This window comes from Mustela erminea, chromosome 12 (genome assembly GCF_009829155.1).
Source record: "Mustela erminea isolate mMusErm1 chromosome 12, mMusErm1.Pri, whole genome shotgun sequence".
Taxonomy (NCBI): domain Eukaryota; kingdom Metazoa; phylum Chordata; class Mammalia; order Carnivora; family Mustelidae; genus Mustela; species Mustela erminea.
The window spans coordinates 20,715,720-20,735,061 of NC_045625.1; the positions used below are offsets into that span (position 1 = coordinate 20,715,720).

A 19,342-nucleotide genomic window follows, 5' to 3' on the forward strand; every position below is an offset into this window, starting at 1 on the left:
ATTACAGCCCTTCCTCTTCTTGTTGTTCCTAGAACACATTAGGCACATTTCCAACTTTGTCCCTTTGTACTTGCTTTTCCTTCTCCCTCAAATGTTCTTCCTCCAGCTACCTGCATGTCAAGCCCTTTCACTTATTTCAAGTCCTTACTCAAAAGTCATTTTCTCAGAGAAAGAAGGCAATCTAAAATGTCAAGCCCTCGCCCTGAAATTTTTTGTATCTTCCTTCCCTTTTTTTACCATGTTAGCACTCACCTCTTAACATGTTATCTCATGTACTTATTTTCTAACTCCTCCACTAAAATTAGAGGTCAATGAGGGCATGAATTCTAGTCTTTGCTGATTTGTCAGCACCTAGAAAAGTACCTAACATGTAGCAAATGCCCAATAAATATTTGCTGGATGAATTTAAATGGCTATATCCTATTCTATCAAGTGCTTACACCAGGATTTATCCAGTAATTCCCCAACTGACAGATATACTGGTTATTGCTAATCTTTTACTACTCTAAATAATGCTCTGATTTAGGGGTCAGAAAGCTTTTTCTGGAGAGAGACAGTAAATATTTTGTTTTCCAAGGTTTCTGAAATACCTACTAAACTCTTCCATTGTAGCACAAAAGCAGCCACAAAAAAACAAATGGTTATAACCGGATTTGGGCTACAGATGGCCAGATATAGCTTGTGGTCTCCGATCTCTGCTTCATGTTTAGCGGCATGTTGTTGTACATGTATCTTTTTCCATCCTTTCAATTAGTAGAATTACTAAATGGGTATAGATGTATTTACGGCTCTTGATACATTCTGTTAAATGCTTTTCAAAATGATAATCACAAAGAAGTTGAGGAACTGGGACACTGACACACTGCTGATGCAGTATAAATTGATACAGTCACTCTGGAAAACTGACAGTCTCTACTGAAGCTGAGCATGTATACCCTATGACTCAGCAATCAGTGAGGACACTTGTTTTCCTTCAGGAAGATGGTGTTAGATACTGGAAGGAATACAAGGTGTTCCTATAAGGTGCTGATAAAGTCCAGCTTCTTGATAGGAGTGCTAGTCACATTTACTGAGTTTGTAACAATTCATCAACTAGATACACAATTTGTTTATTATTGGCACATGTATTGTATTTTGAAGGGGTTCAGAAGGTGCCAAATACGTCACTTTGGCAATTACTTTGGGCTGAGAGCATGTGAGAAATAGCAAATGCAGGAAGGTCTCTCTGACCTCCCTCTTTCTACCTAAAAGCAGGTCATAAAATTTCCCATGAGAAAGGTGCCCTTCTTCTGCAGGAAGAGAAGAACATTCTTAGGACTAGAGACTGGGAGATGATGTCAAAATTGATCTGTAAAAATATACCTATCAAAATAACCCTTATCTTCCATTAGTTTCCTCCATATATTTTCTAATCACTGTCTCACAATTTATGGCCTCTAGCTAAAACTCCTTTGTCTAGTCAATTCCCCACAAATATACTGATCCTTTGATTAAAATATATATAAACTCTCGGGGTGCATGGGTGGCTCAGTTGGTTAAAGCCTCTGCCTTCAGCCCAGATCATGATCCCATGGTCCTGGGATGGAGCCCTGCATTCATCGGGGTTCCTCCTCTCTGTCTGCCTCTCTGCCTACTCGTGATCTCAGACTGTCAAATAAATAAGTAAATCTTTAAAAAGTAAATAAGCAAATAAATAAAATAAAATATATATAAACTCTCAGTTCTAATTGCTCATTCAGGTCTTCATTTGCCTTATGAAGACTTCTATGTGCACGTAAAAATATTATACCAAACACCTGTATGGTTTTCTCCTGTCAATCTGTTTATATCTTAAGCCAAGCCACAGAATCAAAGAGGGTAGAAGAAAGTTTTTCCTCACCTACACTTTCAAAGTTTAAAAGAACAAAAAAAGAATTCTGTATACCCATCAGCAATATATATGGAAAAACTTCCTCCCTTCCTTTCCCCTCAAGAACAACGGGCATTATCTCATTTTATATTTTTGCTAATTTGATAGATTTAAAAAATTAATTAATTAATTAATTAATGGGGCACCTCAGTCATTAAGCATCTGCCTTTTGCTCAGGTCATGATCATAGGGTCCTGGGATGGAGTCCCGCATCAGGCTCCCTACTTAACAGGAATCCTGCTTCTCCCTCTCCCACACCCCTGGAACACATCCCTCTCTCGCTGTGTCTCTGTCAAATAGATAAATAAAATCTTTAAAATAAATAAATGAATGAGCGAATGAATGGATTAGGAAACAAAACAAAGGAACATGGGAAAAAGACAAATGAAAAACCAGAGTCTTAAATATATAGAACAAACTGGTGGTTAGCACTGGGGAGGTGGGGGTGGAGAGAGATGGGTGAAACGGATGAAGGGGATTAAGAGTACACTTTTGGTGAGGAGTACTGAGTAACACAGAACTGCTGAAACTAATGTACCCCTGAAACTAATATATAACACTCTACGTTAATTATACCGGAAGAAAGAAAGAGAGAAAGGAAGGAAGGGAGGGAGAGAGAAAGATAGATGGAAAAACAGAAAGAAGGAAGGGACTCCTCAGTGGCACAGTCCGTTAAGCCCCCGCTCTTGGTTTCGGTGGTCATAATCTCAGGATCATGAGACTGAGTCCCACAACAGGCTCTGCGCTCAGCTCAGAGTCTGCTTGGGATTCTCTCTCCCTCTGCCCCTCCCATTCCTGCTCGCTCTCTCTCTCCCCCTAAAATAAATAAATAAATATTTTTAAAAAGGAAATTGAAAGTAAATGGATTGCTGTATTATTTTATGTTTAATTTTCAGTGAAGCAGATAACTGTTCTTCAGTTTACCTATTCTTCCCCAAAGTTTTAATTCTCTTGTAAATCATTAAAATTAAAATAATACAGTGCCAAGAGGACCTCAACTCTCTATCACTGCATTTTCTTGGAACTGTTGCCTTCTTTTTTAATTTCATTTAAAAAAAACTTAAAAAATTTAAGTTTTCACATAGCCAAATTGAGTGACCTTTTCACCTACATACACTTTTTTCAAAAAACATTACGCAGAATTACATTATTTCATTTTTAACAAAAATATTGTTTCTTATTACATAATGTAGAAAGATATGCTTACTTCTCAGGCCTATAGTTTGCTCTTAGAAAGACAAAATGTCTATTTTGATATTGGAAGGCATCAACTAAAAAGGTATTAAGGCAAATCTATAGAATGAATCTTAACTCTAAAAATTATTTATTTATTTATTTATTTATTTATTTATTTATTGACAGAGGGATAGAGATCATAAGTAGGCAGAGGCAGGCTGAGAGAGAGGGGGAAGCAGGCTCCCTGTTGAGCAGAGAGCCGGATGCAGGGCGTGATCCCAGGACCCTGAGACCATGACCTGAGCTGAAGGCAGAGGCTTGATCCACTGAGCCACCCAGGTACCCCTAAAATAATTTTTAAGTAAGAAAAACCCCAGGGGTGCCTGGCTGGTTCTGCCAGTAGAGCAAGCAACTCTAGATCTCAGGGTCATGAGTTTGAGCCCCACATGGTGGGAGTAGCGGGTAGAGCTTACTTAAAAAAGAAAAAAAAAGCTAGACATTTGAGGCAATTACTTTATTAATGGAAAGCACATATTTTATTATTTATCAGTGTATAAACACATCACTAAAGAAATACTAAGTATATTGGGGCGCCTGGGTGGCTCAGTGGGTTAAGCCGCTGCCTTCGGCTCAGGTCATGGTCTCAGGGTCCTGGGATCGAGTCCCGCATCGGGCTCTCTGTTCAGCGGGGAGCCTGCTTCCTCCTCTCTCTCTCTCTCTGCCTGCCTCTCTGCCTACTTGTGATCTCTCTCTGTCAAATAAATAAATAAAATCTTTAAAAAAAAAAAAAAAAAAAAAGAAATACTAAGTATACAGGAATAATCTGTGTTAAGACTTTCATCCATCAGAAAGAAGTCAGCTAGATGGGCCACCTGGGTGGCTCAGTGGGTTAAAGCCTCTGCCTTTGGCTCAGGTCATGATCTCAGGGTCCTGGGATCAGCCCACATTGGGCTCTCTGCTCAGCGGGGAGCCTGCTTCCTCCTCTCTCTCTGCCTGCCTCTCTGGCTACTTGCAATCTCTATCAAATAAATAAATAAAATCTTAAAAAAAAAAGCCAGTTAAGGAAAAAAAAAAAAGAATATTACATATCAAGAATATATTCACATATACTATATTCTTAACAATATACTCAGAATGATTTATAAAAATATATACTTTTCATTGATTATATTCACTTGTATTACATATATTCAAAAGGAAAATATTTACAGGAAGGTTAAACTATCACATAAAACTATCAGCTTTCAGAAAGAGAACATTCCTTAAAATGTTGCTCTGAAGGTGGAATGGGAATACTTTCAGCTAAAATTTCACAGAAATCTTCAAATGCTATTTAAACAAGGTTTGGTAAATCCATGCATTAGACAGATTTTTCAGTTGGGGGATGGAACCTTCCTCGCATTGGTTGTAGGAAACTGGCCTAAAGCTGCAAAACTTCAGAGCCAGAAAGCTTAAAAGAATTTTCTGGGGGAGAGAAACAAATTTCTCTCTATCTGCTTGTGTTTATCCAGATGCCAGAAAAGGATTCTTGGCAGATTTCCATAAGGAACTGAATTGCCACCTTTATTGAAATTTAACCACATGTGGGAAACATTTTCTCTAAAAATAATTAAAATTTTAAGTTTTGTCCAAGAGATAAACTTTTGATATACAAAAATCCATTAATGCAGCGCTCCATTTTTTCAAGATGTCAGATAAAGTATGCTTATTATTGAGCCATAATTGTCGTGAAAATGTTAATAACCCAAGTAATTTAGAAAAGAACTGAATTCTCCGAAACAAATATGTTGACTTATCACTATATTATGGAGAAGATAAACTCGAAAAACTATTAAGAATCAAATTACTGTGTATCTTATCCCCCCTTTTTTACCTAATAAGATATTTGTTCCCTTTGATCAATAGGAAAAAAATTTCCAAGATAATAACAAAAAAAAAATTATGCAAAGAATGAACAAGGAGTTCTAAGCAAGCTGAACAGTAGCAAAGGCTTAGTTTGGACTCCCCTCAAATCTCACAAAACAGATGAAGTAGACCAAGAAATAGACCCATACATATGCTCAATTGTTTTTATACAAAAATGCAAAAACAATCCAATGGAGGAAGGACGGCTTTCTTATCAAACGGTGCAGGATCAACTGGACATTCATAGGCAAAAAATGAACCTAAACCTAAACTTCACACCTTAAATAAAATTAACACAGAACAAACAAACAAAAAAATTAATACAAAACAGATCAGACTTAATTCTAAAATGCAGAACGTGGAGCACCTGGGTGGCCCAGTTGGTTAGGCACCTGCTTTTGGCTCAGGTCATGATCTCAGGGTTCTGGAATCAAGTCCCACATTAGGCTCCCTGCTAGACGGGGAATCTGGTTCTCGCTCTCCTTCCATCCCTCCCCCCTCCAGTGATGATTTTTTTCTCTCTCAAATAAATAAAATGTTAAAAAATAACGGAAATAAAATGTAGAACTTAAAAACATGGAGAAAACAACATAGGAAAAAATCTCTGAGATCAGGGGCTAGGCATAGAGTTCTTAAATTTGATACCAAGCATAATCATTAAAAGAAAAAACTGGCAAAATTTAAATTAAAGTCTTTTGCTTTGTGAAAGCCCAGGTGAAAAGGATTAAGACAAGGTACAGACTGGAAAAAAAAACTTGCAAACCATGTACCAGACAAAGGACAAAGGACTAGTAACTAGAATATATAAAGAACACTCAAAATAGTAAAAAAAAAAATAATAATAATAATTAAAAACCCAATTATAAAATAGGCAAATGACATAAAGAGACATTTCTCAGAAGAGGATATACAGATGGTAAATAAGCACATGAAAAGAAGTTCTATATTAGCCACTAGGGAAATGCAAGTTAAAAACCTATATTACTACACATACATCAGAATGCATAAAATAAGAAATAAGGGCAGTAAATGCTAGCAAGGATGTGGAGAAACTGGATAACTTATGTATTGCTGGTAGGAATATAAAATGATACAATCACCCAGAAAATGTATGACAGTTACTTAAAAGACTAAACATATTATTACCATATGATACAGCAGTTATGCTCCTGAGTATGTACCCCAGGAGATTACAAATTTCGTTCAAAACAGCTTTAATTTTTTTAGGATTTTATTTATTTAGTTGAGAGAGAGAGAGAGAGCAAGAGAGTGGGCACAAGCAGGGAGGAGAGGGAGAAACAGGCTCCCCACTGAACTGGGAGCCCCATATGGGGCTCTATCCTCAGACCTTGGGATCATGACCTGAGCAAACACTTAACTGACTGAGCCACCCAGCTACCCTTCATAACAGCTTTATCTGTAAGTCAAGAAATGGAATCAACCCAGATGTCCTTCAACAGATGAAGTTAAATAAACTAGGATACACCCATGGATTACTACTCAGGAATAAAAAAGAACAAACTACTGGGACGCCTGGGTCCTGGGATCGAGTTCCGCATCTGGCTCTCTGCTCAGCAGGGAGCCAACTTCTCCCCTCTCTGCCCCTCCAACTGCTTGTGCTCCCTCTCAAATAATAAATACAATCTTTTAAAAAAAAAAAAACTGATAAAACCTAGATGAATCTCCGAGGAATTGTGCTTATAGCCAATCTCAAAGGTTACATATGATTCCATTTGTATAGTATTTTTTTTAAACAACAAAATTTCAGAAATGGTTGTCAAAGCTTAGAAATAGGCTGGTAGGATGTGAGCAGAACAGAAGGACTGGGAGAAACAGTAACATACGTAGGTGATAAAATATACTATACTGATCCTAATACACACAATTGAGTACCAATAAAACGCAGTATGAATACAAGTGGTGGATTGTATCAAAGCCAATATATTTATTAGCGCTACCATAACGAAAGACCAGATTGGATGGCTTAAATAACAGAAATTCATTTTCAGTTCTGGAAAGCTAAAAATCCAAGATCAAGGTGTCAACAGGTTTGGTTTCTTCTGAAGCCTCTCCATGGCTTCCAGATAGCCAAGTTCTCACCTTGTCCTCACGTAGTCTTTCCTCTGTACACAACATCTCTGGTGTCTCTTCTTTCGTCCAAACTTCCTCTTCTTACAAGGACAGCAGATTGGATTAGGGCCACCCTAACAACCTTGTTTTAACTTAATAACCTCTTCAAAGGCCCTACCTCCAAATACACTGACATTCTGATGTGTTGGGGTTTCAGACTTCAACATACGAATCTAGGGGCAATACAGTTCAGCCCATAACAGTTAATATCTTCGTTGTGATATTATATAGTTTTGCAAAATGTTACCATTTAAGGAAACCAGGCAAAAAGGCAAAGAATCTGTTATTTCATATAACTGCAAGTGAATCTACAATTATCTCAGTAGAAAACAAACACAGAGATGGGACAACAGTTAACAGAAGACATGATATTCAACAAAATTAGGAGATAAGGTAGACCCATGAACCCCAGATGAGTGGACAGAACTAAAATATACATAAAAATAGAAATCCAATCAAGAAATAGGCAGAAGCCATGAACAGACATTTCTGCAAAAAGACATCCAGATGGCCAACAAACACATGAAAAAGTGCTCAACATCACTCGGCATCAGGGAAATGCAAATCAAAACCACAACTAGATACCACCTCACACCAGTCAGAATGGCTAAAATTAACAAGTCAGGAAACAACAGATGTTGGTGAGGATGCGGAGAAAGGGGAATCCCTCCTACAGAGTTGGTGGGAATGCAAGCTGGTGCAGCCACTCTGTAAAACAGCATGGGGGTTCCTCAAAAAATTGAAAATAGAGCTACCCTACGACCCAGCAATCACAATACTGGGTATTTACCAGATACAAATGTAGTGATCCAAAAGGGCACATGCACCCAAATGTCCACAATAGCCAAACCAGATACCAATGTGTGATCTGAAGGAGCACATGCACTCGAATGTTTATAGCAGCAATGTCCACAACAGCGAAACTTGGAAAGAACCTAGATGTCCATCAACAGACGAACAGATAAAGAAGATGTGGTATATATATACAATGGAATACTATGCAGCCATCAAAAGAAATGAAATCTTGCCATTTGCAACGACAAGGATGGAACTAGAGGGTATTATGCTGAGTGAAGTAAGTCCATCAGAGAAAGATAATTACCATATGATCTCTGTGATATGAGTAATTTGAGAGGGAGAATGAGGGGTTTGGGAGGTAGAGAAGAAAAAAAATGAAACAAGATGGGATCAGGAAGGAGACAAACCATAAGAGACTCTTAATCTTATAAAACAAACTGAAGGTTGCTGGGGGGAAGGAAGTATGGAGAGGGTGGCTGGGTTAAGGACATTGGGGAGGGTATTATGTGCTATGGTGAGTGCTGTAAAGTGCTTAAGACTGACGATTCACAAACCTGTACCCCTGGGGCAAATAATACATGATATGTTAAAAATAATTAATAAAAAATAAACATACAATTACAAAAAGAAAAAGAAGGACATTTTCTTCCTTTATGTTGAAAGTTAACATACAATCAGGGGTGCCTGGGTGGCTCAGCCGGTTAAGTGTTGGACTCTTGATTTTGACTCTGGTCATGATCCTTGGGTCGTGGGACAGAGCCCCACCAGGCTCCACACTCAACAAGGAGTCGATTTGAGGATTCTCTCTCTCTGCCTCTCCCCTGTGCACATGCACTCTCTCTAAAATTTAAAAAAAAAAAAAAAAAAAAAAGAGAGTGCCCAGGTGGCACAATTGGTTGAGCAACTGATTCTTGGTTTGGGCCCAGGTCATGATCTCAGGGCATGAGAATGAGCCCCCAGTTGGGCTCCATGCTCAGCTCGGAATCTACCTGAGATTCTCTCTCCCTCTCCCTCTGGCCTCCTACTTGTGCTTATTTGCTCTTTTTCTCTCTCGAAAATGAGTTAAGTCTAAAATATATATATACATATATACAATCAAAAAAGGAGAAATAATAAGTGAACAATTTGCTGATATTCCACAATTTCACAAACAGAACACACATATGTAACCAGCAACCGGATCAAGAAACAGAACATTACATGCCCCAGAAGCCTCTACTTTCTCCTCTCCAGTCACTACTTCCTCAAGGTTCTGGCTTCTAACAGAATTTGCTGATTTTACCTGCTTGGCAAATTTATATATGTGGAGGCACACAGTGTCAACTCTTTTGTGCCTGGCTTCTATAGCACCACAAAGATCTGTGAGATTCATACATAATATGTAGTTACAGATTGTTCATTCTCATTGCTCCACAGTATTCCACTGTTACGAATATAGAAAAATTTATCCATTTTGATTCAGTCTCCTATTGTATAACAAATCACCCTACAATTAAATAATTTAAAATAATTCTTCCTTTCTCACAATTCTGTGGGTTATCTGGGCAGTTTTTCTCCTGGCTTTACATGAATTTGCTCATGTGACTACTTTTAGGTGGAGGGTCAGGTCAACTGGGAAGTCAAAGATGGTCATACTCACCTAACCTGGCAGTAAGTGCTGGTCACTAGCTAGTGCACCTCAATTTTCTTTCACCTGACCTCTCCTACTTGCGTATTTCTTTATCTTGTGGTCTCTGGGCAATATTTCCCCTCCAATGTGTATGCATTTATCAAGCTTCTGCTGCAACACACTTGCCTAATGTCCCACTGGCCAAAATAAGTTAAATGGTTAAAATCAGAATCATTGTGCAAAGGGACAACACATGGGCATAGACACCAAGAGATGGAACTTACTTGGGGCCATGAATTTAACACTCTACCACACAGTATACCATTGTCATTTGGGCAGAACTTTAGTTTGGGAGATGTTATAAACAGTACTATGAACATTCTAGTACATTTATTTTAGTAAGCATGTATCTTTGAGTAGAATTACTGAATCATAATACATGCACACTCATAGCTTCAGTAAATACTACCAAATAGCTTCCCAAATTGCTTGTATCCACTTATACCTTTTTAATATTTTGTTTATTACTTTGGGGGTGGAGGTAGAACGGGAAAAGGAAAGAATCTCAGACTGTGCACTGAGTGCCAAGCCTAACATGAGGCTCAATCTCATGACCCCAAGATCATGACCTGAGCCCAAACCAAGAACTGGATGCTCAACCAACTGAGCCACCCAGGCATCCCTCCATTTAGATTTCTGTACCCATTTACACTTCCAACAGCAGTGCTTGAGAATTCTAGTTACTCTGCATTCTCATCACCACTTGATATTTTTCATATTTTTCATTTAGCCTTTCTAGTGGGTATGCAATACTACCTCACTCCAATTTTATTTGAGTGGCCATATTTTTTTAATATTTCACATAAGAAACAAAGGAAAAAATTTCATACCATGAAACTAAAAAAGAACTACCTTGGCTTACTTCCATCTCCATCACAGAAACCTTCTCCTAAAGTACAAGTAAATCCATCTAATTTAAACATGAACAAGCAAAAGAAATGCAATCTAATCCCATGTGAGGTACTATGAGAAAAAGATGTAAAAGAACGAAATAAGGTACTAATAGTCAATGAAGTAACATCACAGAAATATGGCCATAAAGTAGGTGAGAACAGTAGCATAATATTTTAATATTAAAGGAAATGAAAGTGATAGAAGCTATAAAATATACATCAGAAGTAGAAAAATGGGGAAGGGAATGGCCACACAACAAGAGCATTTACAAAGAGAAATGATAGAATTCAGGACAGAATAAGAAAGAAAAAAAATCAGAAAGGAAGACAAAACTGCAGTTACTGCTTAATAAAGGATTAAAAGGAAAAAATAGAAAAATAAAATAAAAAAGATAAAAAGAATTTGAAGAAAGTTATAGATATAAAAGGCAGTCAAAGAAGATCCAACATACATGTAACAGGGGACCCCCCCAAAAAAGAAAATGAGAGCAATAAAACAGATTAAATACTAAAATCTATGACTGATGAAAATATTTATGAAAAAAATACTTAAGCCAACATTATAAAATCCATGTTGTGTATGTGGAAAAATTAACAGAGAAGAGCCAACACTTAATAGATGCTCTAGCAAAATTACTACCTTTTAAAAATTAAGAAAAAAGTCTTTGGGCATCTAAGAGAACAATAAAGTCACTTAAAAAGAAAAGAAGATCAAAGTGGTATTGGACTCTGACAGTAACATTTTTTAGCAGAATTTTTTTTTTTTTACAGAATTACAAAATAAAATAGGACTCTGAGGCACCTGGGTGGCTCAGCTGGTTACGCATTTGCCTTTGGCTCAAGTCACAATCTCAGGGTCCTGGGACAGAGCCCCACATGAGGCTCCCTGCTCAGGAGGGAGTCTGCTTCTCCCTCTGCCCCTCCCCCTGTTCATGCTCTCTCACGCATGCTTGCTCTTTCAAATAAATAAATAAAATCTTAAAAAAAAAAAATGGGTAGGACTCAGCAAACTATGGCTTGTGCACCAAATCCAGCCCACTATCTGGTTCTGTAAATAAAGTTTTACTAAACGCAATTATGCTTGTTCACTTACATACTCTATACGGCTGCTTTTGCACTGCAGTGGCATGTTCCACAAAGCCTAAAATAATTGCTATTTGGCCTTTCACAGTAAAGGTCTGCCAGACCTACAACAAAATAACATATTTAGGAAACTTGAGAACAAAAATGTGAGCCAAGTACTTATATTCAGGCACACTGGCCTTCAAGTATAAAACCACAGATAAACAGTTTTAAACCTGAAAGACGACACAGTATTCACATGAGCCATTTATGAGGATTCAAAGAGCTTCAGACTATCAAACGCGACTACAGAAGTCTCAGCATAAGGACTTGTGTTGTGTACTAAATAAACTTAACTGGAGAACCAAGACTAATGATAGGCAAAGGTGACAGAATAATATGTGATTTCTATGGGGGCAAACAGAACTGAGAAATCTTAGGGAGTAGGAATCAAGTAGTCTAGGGGCTCGAATATATCACACATATGTAGTGAAGTATGTCTGTATGTATGAAAGACAATGAGCAGACAAATACTATGAGTTGTACTGGCCCCCCCATTAATACACTGAGTTCCTAATAGCCAGTACTTCAAAATGAGACAATATTTGGAGAGAGGGTCTTTAAAGAGGTAATTAAAGTAAAACAAGATCATTTGGGTGAGTTCTAAGGCTATGGATAGATATCTTATAAGAAGAGGACACAGGTACATAGTGAACACACATCTGAGGAAGACTGAAATTGAAAGCCAAAGGGGACTCAGAAGAACCCAACTCTGCCACCATCTTGATCTGGGACTTCTAGCCTCCAGACTTTGAGAAAACTTTGTTGTTTAAGGCATCCAGTCTGTCATACTTTGTTATGACAGCCCTTAATAACTAATACTGACTGGGGAGAGGAAGTTGTTCTGGCTGGGTAGGAGTTGACAAATATTGTTAACTCTGTCCCAGAAGTGTGAAGTCTCAGAAAAGTAGAGCTTTTGATATGTGGTGATTATGTCTTAAATAATGCAATGATTAAAAAATTTCTAAATAGGGGTGCCTGGCTGACTCAGTTGGCACAGCATTCAACTCTTGATTTTAGGCTCATGAGTTCAAGCCCCACTATGGGTGTGGATCCTACTTAAAAAAAAAAAAAAAAAAAAAAAAAAAAAAAAAAAAAACTAAAGAATAAATACATATAAGGAAAATAATTGCAAGAGAAAACTGAAGGGGCATAATATTTTCAATGTGAAAAGGCCAAAAGTGTTTAAAGTACTTGTCAGTTTTGAGGAAAACCAAGAAGAAAGAAAATCCAAACAAGATATATCCTATTCCTGAAATTAAAATTAATTTAAAAAGTAAATAAATAATCCAAAACCAATCCTGCTAAGCAAGGTAAAGTAACTGAAGCAACTTTGCATAATTGGTTAGAATTTAAATTAACTTTTTTCCCCCAAGATTTTGTTTATTTGGCAGAGAGCACAAGCAGGAGGAGTGGTAGCCAGAGGGAGAGGGTGAAGCAGGCCCCCTGCTGAGTAGACAGCCCTGCACAGGAGACTCCATCCCAGGACCATGAGATCATAACCTGAGCCAAAGGAAAATGTCCAACCACCTGAGCCACCCAGGCACCCCAACTTTATTTTTAAGATTTTATTTATTTATTTGACAGAGAGAGAGATCACAAGTGGCAGAGAGGCAGGCAGAGAAGGGAAGGGAGGAAGCAGGCTCCCTGCTGAGCAGAGAGCCCCATCTAGGGCTCCATCCCAGGACTCAAGAGATCATGACCTGAGCCGAAGGCAGAACCCACGGAGCCACCCAGGCACCCCTCCCCACTTTTTTTAAGTAAGCTTTACACCCCTCAAACTCACAACCCCCAAAGCAAGAACCACATGCTCTACCGACTAAGCCAGGTAGGTTCTCCTCAAATTAATTTAAAAAAAAAATTTTTTTTCTTTTTTCAGGGGCGCCTGGGTGACTCAGTCAGTTGAGCATTCAACTCTTGGTTTCTGCTTAGGTCATGATCTCAGGGTCCTAGTATCAAGCCCAACATCAGGCTCTGTACTCAGCAGGGAGTCGCCTTGAAGATTCTCTCTCTCTCTTTCTCTCTGAAATAGATAAATAAAGTTTTTTTTTTTTAATTTTTTTGCCTGACAGAATCCCTGATGGTCAACAAACTAAAACATTTTCAGTCATCAAATGAAAAGATATTTCAATGGGTATTAATATAATTCTGGTTCACTGTAATTTTTTTTTAACAAACAGGTAATAATTACTAGCAATTGCACATATATTATTTCTTTTTTTTTAAAGATTTTATTTATTTATTTGACAGAGAGAGATGACAAGTAGGCAGAGAGGCAGGCAGAGAGAGAGAGGAGGAAGCAGGCTCCCCGCTGAGCAGAGAGCCCGATGCGGGACTCGATCCCAGGACCCTGAGATCATGACCCGAGCCGAAGGCAGCGGCTTAACCCACTGAGCCACCCAGGCGCCCCTGCACATATATTATTTCTTGCCCTGCACCTAGAGCTATAGAAGCCATAGATTTCAAAAGGAAGAGTAAGGGGGAGTGGAAAGCTATTCTCCAATTTGTAGCTATCTAAGAGAGACTTGCTCCCTAGTGCTGATCAGGCCAAAATTCAGGCAGGTAAGAGAGAAAATAGCTAGAGTATAAATGCATCATTTTACAGTAGACTTTTCTTTTTTCTTTAAGATTTTATTTGTCAGAGAAAGAATGAGCACAAGCAGGGGGAGTGACAGAGGCAGAAGGCAAGCTCCCTGCTAAGCAAAGAGCCCATGGGGGACTCTATCCCAGAACCCTGGGAACATGCCCCAAAGGCAAACACTTAACTTACTGAGTCACCCAGGTGTCCCAAGACTTTTAATGTTTTTAAAAGTTTCTTAAATGTTTTAATATCTTCTTAAAGTTTTTTAAAGTTCTATTTGTTTTTTCTTACTTTTTTTTTTTAAGCAGGCTCCACACCCAGTACAGAGCCCAATGCAGGGCCAAATTCACTGAGATCAAGTCCTGAGAAGAGACCAAGATGCTCAACCAACTGTGCCATCCAGGCACCCCTAAAAGTTGTATTTCAAATGAAGTTGCACAATTTATCTTCAGGGTTCATATGATGTTACCTTTCTTCCAATACAAAAAAGCAGGTTATTGACATCCTAAATATCCCTTTGCTTTCTATACTGAAGTATGATAAAGTGTTTTGAAATACATTTTCTTTGTCACTAGAGCCCTCCAACTGTTTAAGACTTTACAAAATACACTTGAATACTGTGTATAATTTGCCTTTCTCCAGAAAAGGGTATTAAACTTGTTGACACTGGATACAAAATAAAATTCAAAAATTCGCATCTTGAGTACTTTTGGTTTCTTGACCTTTATTTGAATTTGAGACTAAGCTTTACCAAACAACAGAATTTACACTGTAACTAGCCAACCACAGTCCTCATTATGGAATCTATGCAGTACATTTGTTACCTAGGAAACAGACCAGAGCACAGGCAGAGTGCAATTTCTGTACAGCAAAAGAATTCTCCACACATGCTGGTAAACAAAGTCCATAAATCATCTAATCAGAAGCCAAGTCAAGAAGTATCACATAAGAGTTAAGCTCTATGGAAACTTTTTTAAAGGAAAAAAAGAAACCTGTGGGGCTTCTTCGGGCAACTATGTAGATCTCTTAAGTAAATATTATGAGCAGGTTTCTTTACAAACACAAACTGTCAGAAAATAAACTGTTCAAAATAAATGGCTTCTCTCCAATCCTCAGCTTCTCTATTTTTGACAGTATTTAAGAGAAAAAGCTTCTTCAGAGCCAGCCTCGTACATCTGGTAGCAGAATATTAATCCAAGAATGAATTCCGCATTTTCCAAGAGCAGCATGGGTTTGTGCTGTTCTTAAACAATGCAGAACAATAAAGGCTGTAATGAGAGGTCACTGTCCATACTTCTCACAGTCAGACCTGCTTCTATACCAGGCTAAAAAAAACTTTATGAAAAAGAAGTATTTGAAAGTCACAGGTCTATAACAAAGAATAAAACTGTTACTTTTCAGCTTTTCATTTGGTTATTACTAATGATAATACTAGTCCTTTGAGGGTTCCAGGTAACCTAAAATGGCCATTTTGAGTTTCCTTTCATGGTACCACACTGATAACTAACAACCAGGAAAAGTCTTTGGATTTTCTAGCCTATCAAATTTAACTGGACAGCTTAGCGTTATTTAAAAAAAAAAGAAAGTGGCCAATGTCGGTTTATACTGCTCAGCTATATTTAAAATCCAACTTTACAAATTCAAAATATCTGGAAGTAATATTTGTCATATCAAAAATATCAGAAAAAAATTTCAATAATTAAGAGAGCAAAATAATTTATACGCCTTCCTAAACACCAACAAACCAGAAGAGAAATCAGTTGAAAATATGTCAAGTTCTCTTGACAGTTTCTGATTACACGAAAATATTAATGTTAATTATACAAAAAAAATTAATATCCACATATCAGAGCCAAAAATAAAAACAAAATGGAAAAAGACTGGCTGTTATCTTTTAGTCACCCCAGATGAAGACGATACACTGCCAATCCCAGAAAAGTGTTATGCTTAACCACAAGTTGCCAAGCAATTCTCAATGCAGGCCACACTCTTAATACTTCATTTACACAGTGACTCTTTTTAAACCTTATCCCTCTGATTGACAGTCCTATAAACACACAAACAAATAATTCAAGCTCTTGGCTTATCTTTTTTAAAACTTCTAAGAACTGAAAAATGAGTATGTAATCTAATAGCGGAAACTCTGCTGGTGTTTTCCAACTCCATCCCACCACTCCTAATAAAGCCTGAATAAATTTCAATACCTATGCTCCTTGGGCCATCCTTACTGAAAAAGAAAGAGGAACCTTCTTCAAGGGCCTACTAGCGCCTTGCACTAAGCCCTACTGCAGTCTAAATTCGTTTAACTAATCTAGACAGGAAGTCAACGCAAGAATAAAATTTGATCAAGTCAAAGGAACTAGTGAGATTAATGTTAGATGTAGTCTCTTCTAGGTTTTAAGGGTACAAAAATGTACACTCCAGATATTTACAAAATTAGGCATGCAATAACAATAGTCTGTTAATGTAACTAGGGCAAGAATCTAGGCTAATTTTTTCTCCTAGAAAAAGACTACTCTTTTCAGCACACTAAAACTGTCTCTTTAAATGACAAAAATCAGTTTGCCTAATTAAAACTGCATTAAAATTGTACACTGCTTTCTGATGAATCTCTACATGTTACTTGAAGATTTAAATAAATTGTTTTCCACCACAATGTTTTTCCTTTAAGTTCAGATGTTTAAGAAAGCCTCTGTTTTCTGCATACAGCTGTACATATAACTGAGCACCCAAAAGTCTTTTTTTAATCTTCTTGATAACCATCAGATTTAAATTTGTCAATATGGATTTTCACACGCTGGGGGAGGGGGGCGAAAGAAGTCTCCAGAAGTGAGCACTAGGTTGAGAATAATACAAAGATAAAAACCCGTACCTGCATTAAAAATCTGAATCTGTAAAATTAAGTTTCTGGGCGCCTATTCAAGTTCACTTATAATTTGAATACCTACAAATACGTATCAACTCTTCATAAGAAACTCACCCAGATAAATAATATAATTCGGAAATATCACCTATAGTACTTTTCAAAAAACTATATCCAACATGTACCACCCAATCGTTGGATTTTATAGAGAGAGAAAATACATAAAAACAGACCAAAAGAGGGAAAGCACATCACAGGGAGGAAAATCAGTTCTAACATTCACGTTCTGCCCACATGCTGTGGAAGACCTCATATTTTAAACCAGCAAAAATAATGGTTTTCGCCTCAACGCAAAGCTAGATATTTATTGCACGCCAATTTAACCTCCACCGTGGAAGCTGTCACTGTCGCTTGTTAACTGTTTACTTAATAGGTAGAAGATTCTGTCATGCTAACCCTAAAAAGAGTCTCGAAAATAACAAAACTTTACCATCAAACTTTAAAATATGTATATATGTAAAACAAATTTTGTAGAAATCACAGCCCTGTTCATCTTTGATTTGCCTGTAAGTCCCTACCTAACCTTAAAACAAGGAGAAAAGCCACCTGAAAACCTGAAACGGTCTGTGATTTGGGCTGGATTTCGGTCAGCCCAGCCTGCTCGCGCCCGGGGGAATACATTTGTCGATGTATTTGATAACAAACACAAATCTCTGTGCGCAGCCTCAGATGGGGGAGGGGGCGGAAGAGCCCTCCGGAGAAAGCCCTCCTCCGTTAGAAACAATAAATAAGGGACCGGAGCGATGCACGTTCCTCCACACACGCCCCACACGCACCTCAGCGTGCCTCTCGCGAGGGAAACAAGTCGGGCAAAGACCCGAAGCACCTCTCTGCCTCTCTCCACAACCATCTCAAGACTTGGAAACTAAGAGGGCAGATCTTTTCTTTCTCCTTCCCGCCCTCCTTCCCACCTCCAAACAGACCCGAGAGCAGGAGCAGGCGAGCCAGACGCACGCAGCGCGCCCGCGGCGGCGACAGGAGATGCTGGGCGGCGGGCCGGCCCCGCCGAGGCTGACCAGAGCCGCGGCCGCCCGCGTTCGCTCCGGGAGCCCGTTCGGCCGCCCGGGGGTCTCACCCCTCGCGCCCCCAAGCCCGTCGTCGGCGACGGCCAGGCGCCCGAGTCCGCTGCCCTGACTCTCGGCCTTCCCACCCCCCCCACCCCCAGAGGAGACAAAAGAGGGTTCAGCCGGGTCACTGCTCGGCTGCCGAAGGGGCGGCAGCGCGGACCTCAGCGCGGCCGCCCCCCACACAAAGGGGCTCCCCGGCCCAGGTCGCAGCGTCGGCGCGCTAGTCTCCGCCCCGCGCGCGGGCTCTCACCCACCTGCAGGTGTCTGTGCGTCTGTCCATAGGAACGCGGGCGGCGGGGGGGGCCTGCTGGAGCCGGGGAGCCCGGGCTGGACGGGGCGGGACCGAGGGGAGGGAGGAAAGCGGCCGGAGGGCCGGAGAGCGAAGGTAAGAAGAGCGGGGAAGGCGCCGGGCGGGCGGCGGACGGAGGCGCGGGGCGGGGGGCGGGGGCGCCAGCCTGGCTCTGCCGACCGGCGCGCGCCGCTCCGTGCGCCCCGGGCTCCGCGCGCCCGGCTCGGAGCGCGGCGGGCGGGGGGCGGGGCGCAGGCGGGGCGGGGCCGGCGAACGGGGCGGGGGCTCGGACCCCGGGCTCCAGCCGGCACCGGAAACGCGCCGTGGTCCGCGAGACCCACAGGAAGTGTGTAACGACACCTCCTACGAAGTGCTCCGAGCTCGCGGTCGTCGCTGCCCGGAGGTGGTGTGGACCGACCTTGCTGGCACACACCGGCGCGCACGGGCTCGGTCTCTGGGCGCAGACAGGTGTGGAACCCACGGTCCCCGCGACGTTCTGAAGTGGGCAGCACTCCGTCCTGCCGCTCTCCGTGGCCCGCGGTCCCTGCTGCCCCCGCTGCCCCCGCTGCCCCTTCGGAGCTCCGCAGAGCTTCACCTGAACGCAGGGAGCAGACCTTGCAAGAACCTGCTCGGTTCGTCTGGTGTATAACACCTGCTTTAACGCACCGAGTCGAGTCACCTCTACACCCAGGCATGTACAGAAACACTTCCTACTGACACAACCCACAGTCTCCGCTGCCCAGTGGAAGTTCCCCATCCAACTACAATACTCTCATTCATCCCAGAGAGACAGAGAGGGCAGTTTAATGACACCTAAAACATACCAGGACCAGGGAAGCATACAAGAACACTTCGGTATCACAGAGATAAGGCAGGCGCC

General features: G+C 40.2%; 1 protein-coding gene across 3 annotated transcripts in view; it reads right to left on the reverse strand.

Moving 5' to 3' along the window:
• KIAA1958 (KIAA1958 ortholog) overlaps nucleotides 1-18,689 on the reverse strand; it is a 154,301-nt gene extending 135,612 nt beyond the window's left edge. For all 3 annotated transcript variants that reach the window (XM_032306947.1, XM_032306948.1, XM_032306946.1), the window contains exon 1: nucleotides 18,428-18,689. The gene's annotated coding sequence lies outside the window, so the exon portion shown is untranslated. The remainder of the gene's footprint in view (nucleotides 1-18,427) is intronic.
• Between the last annotated feature and the right edge of the window lie 653 nt (nucleotides 18,690-19,342).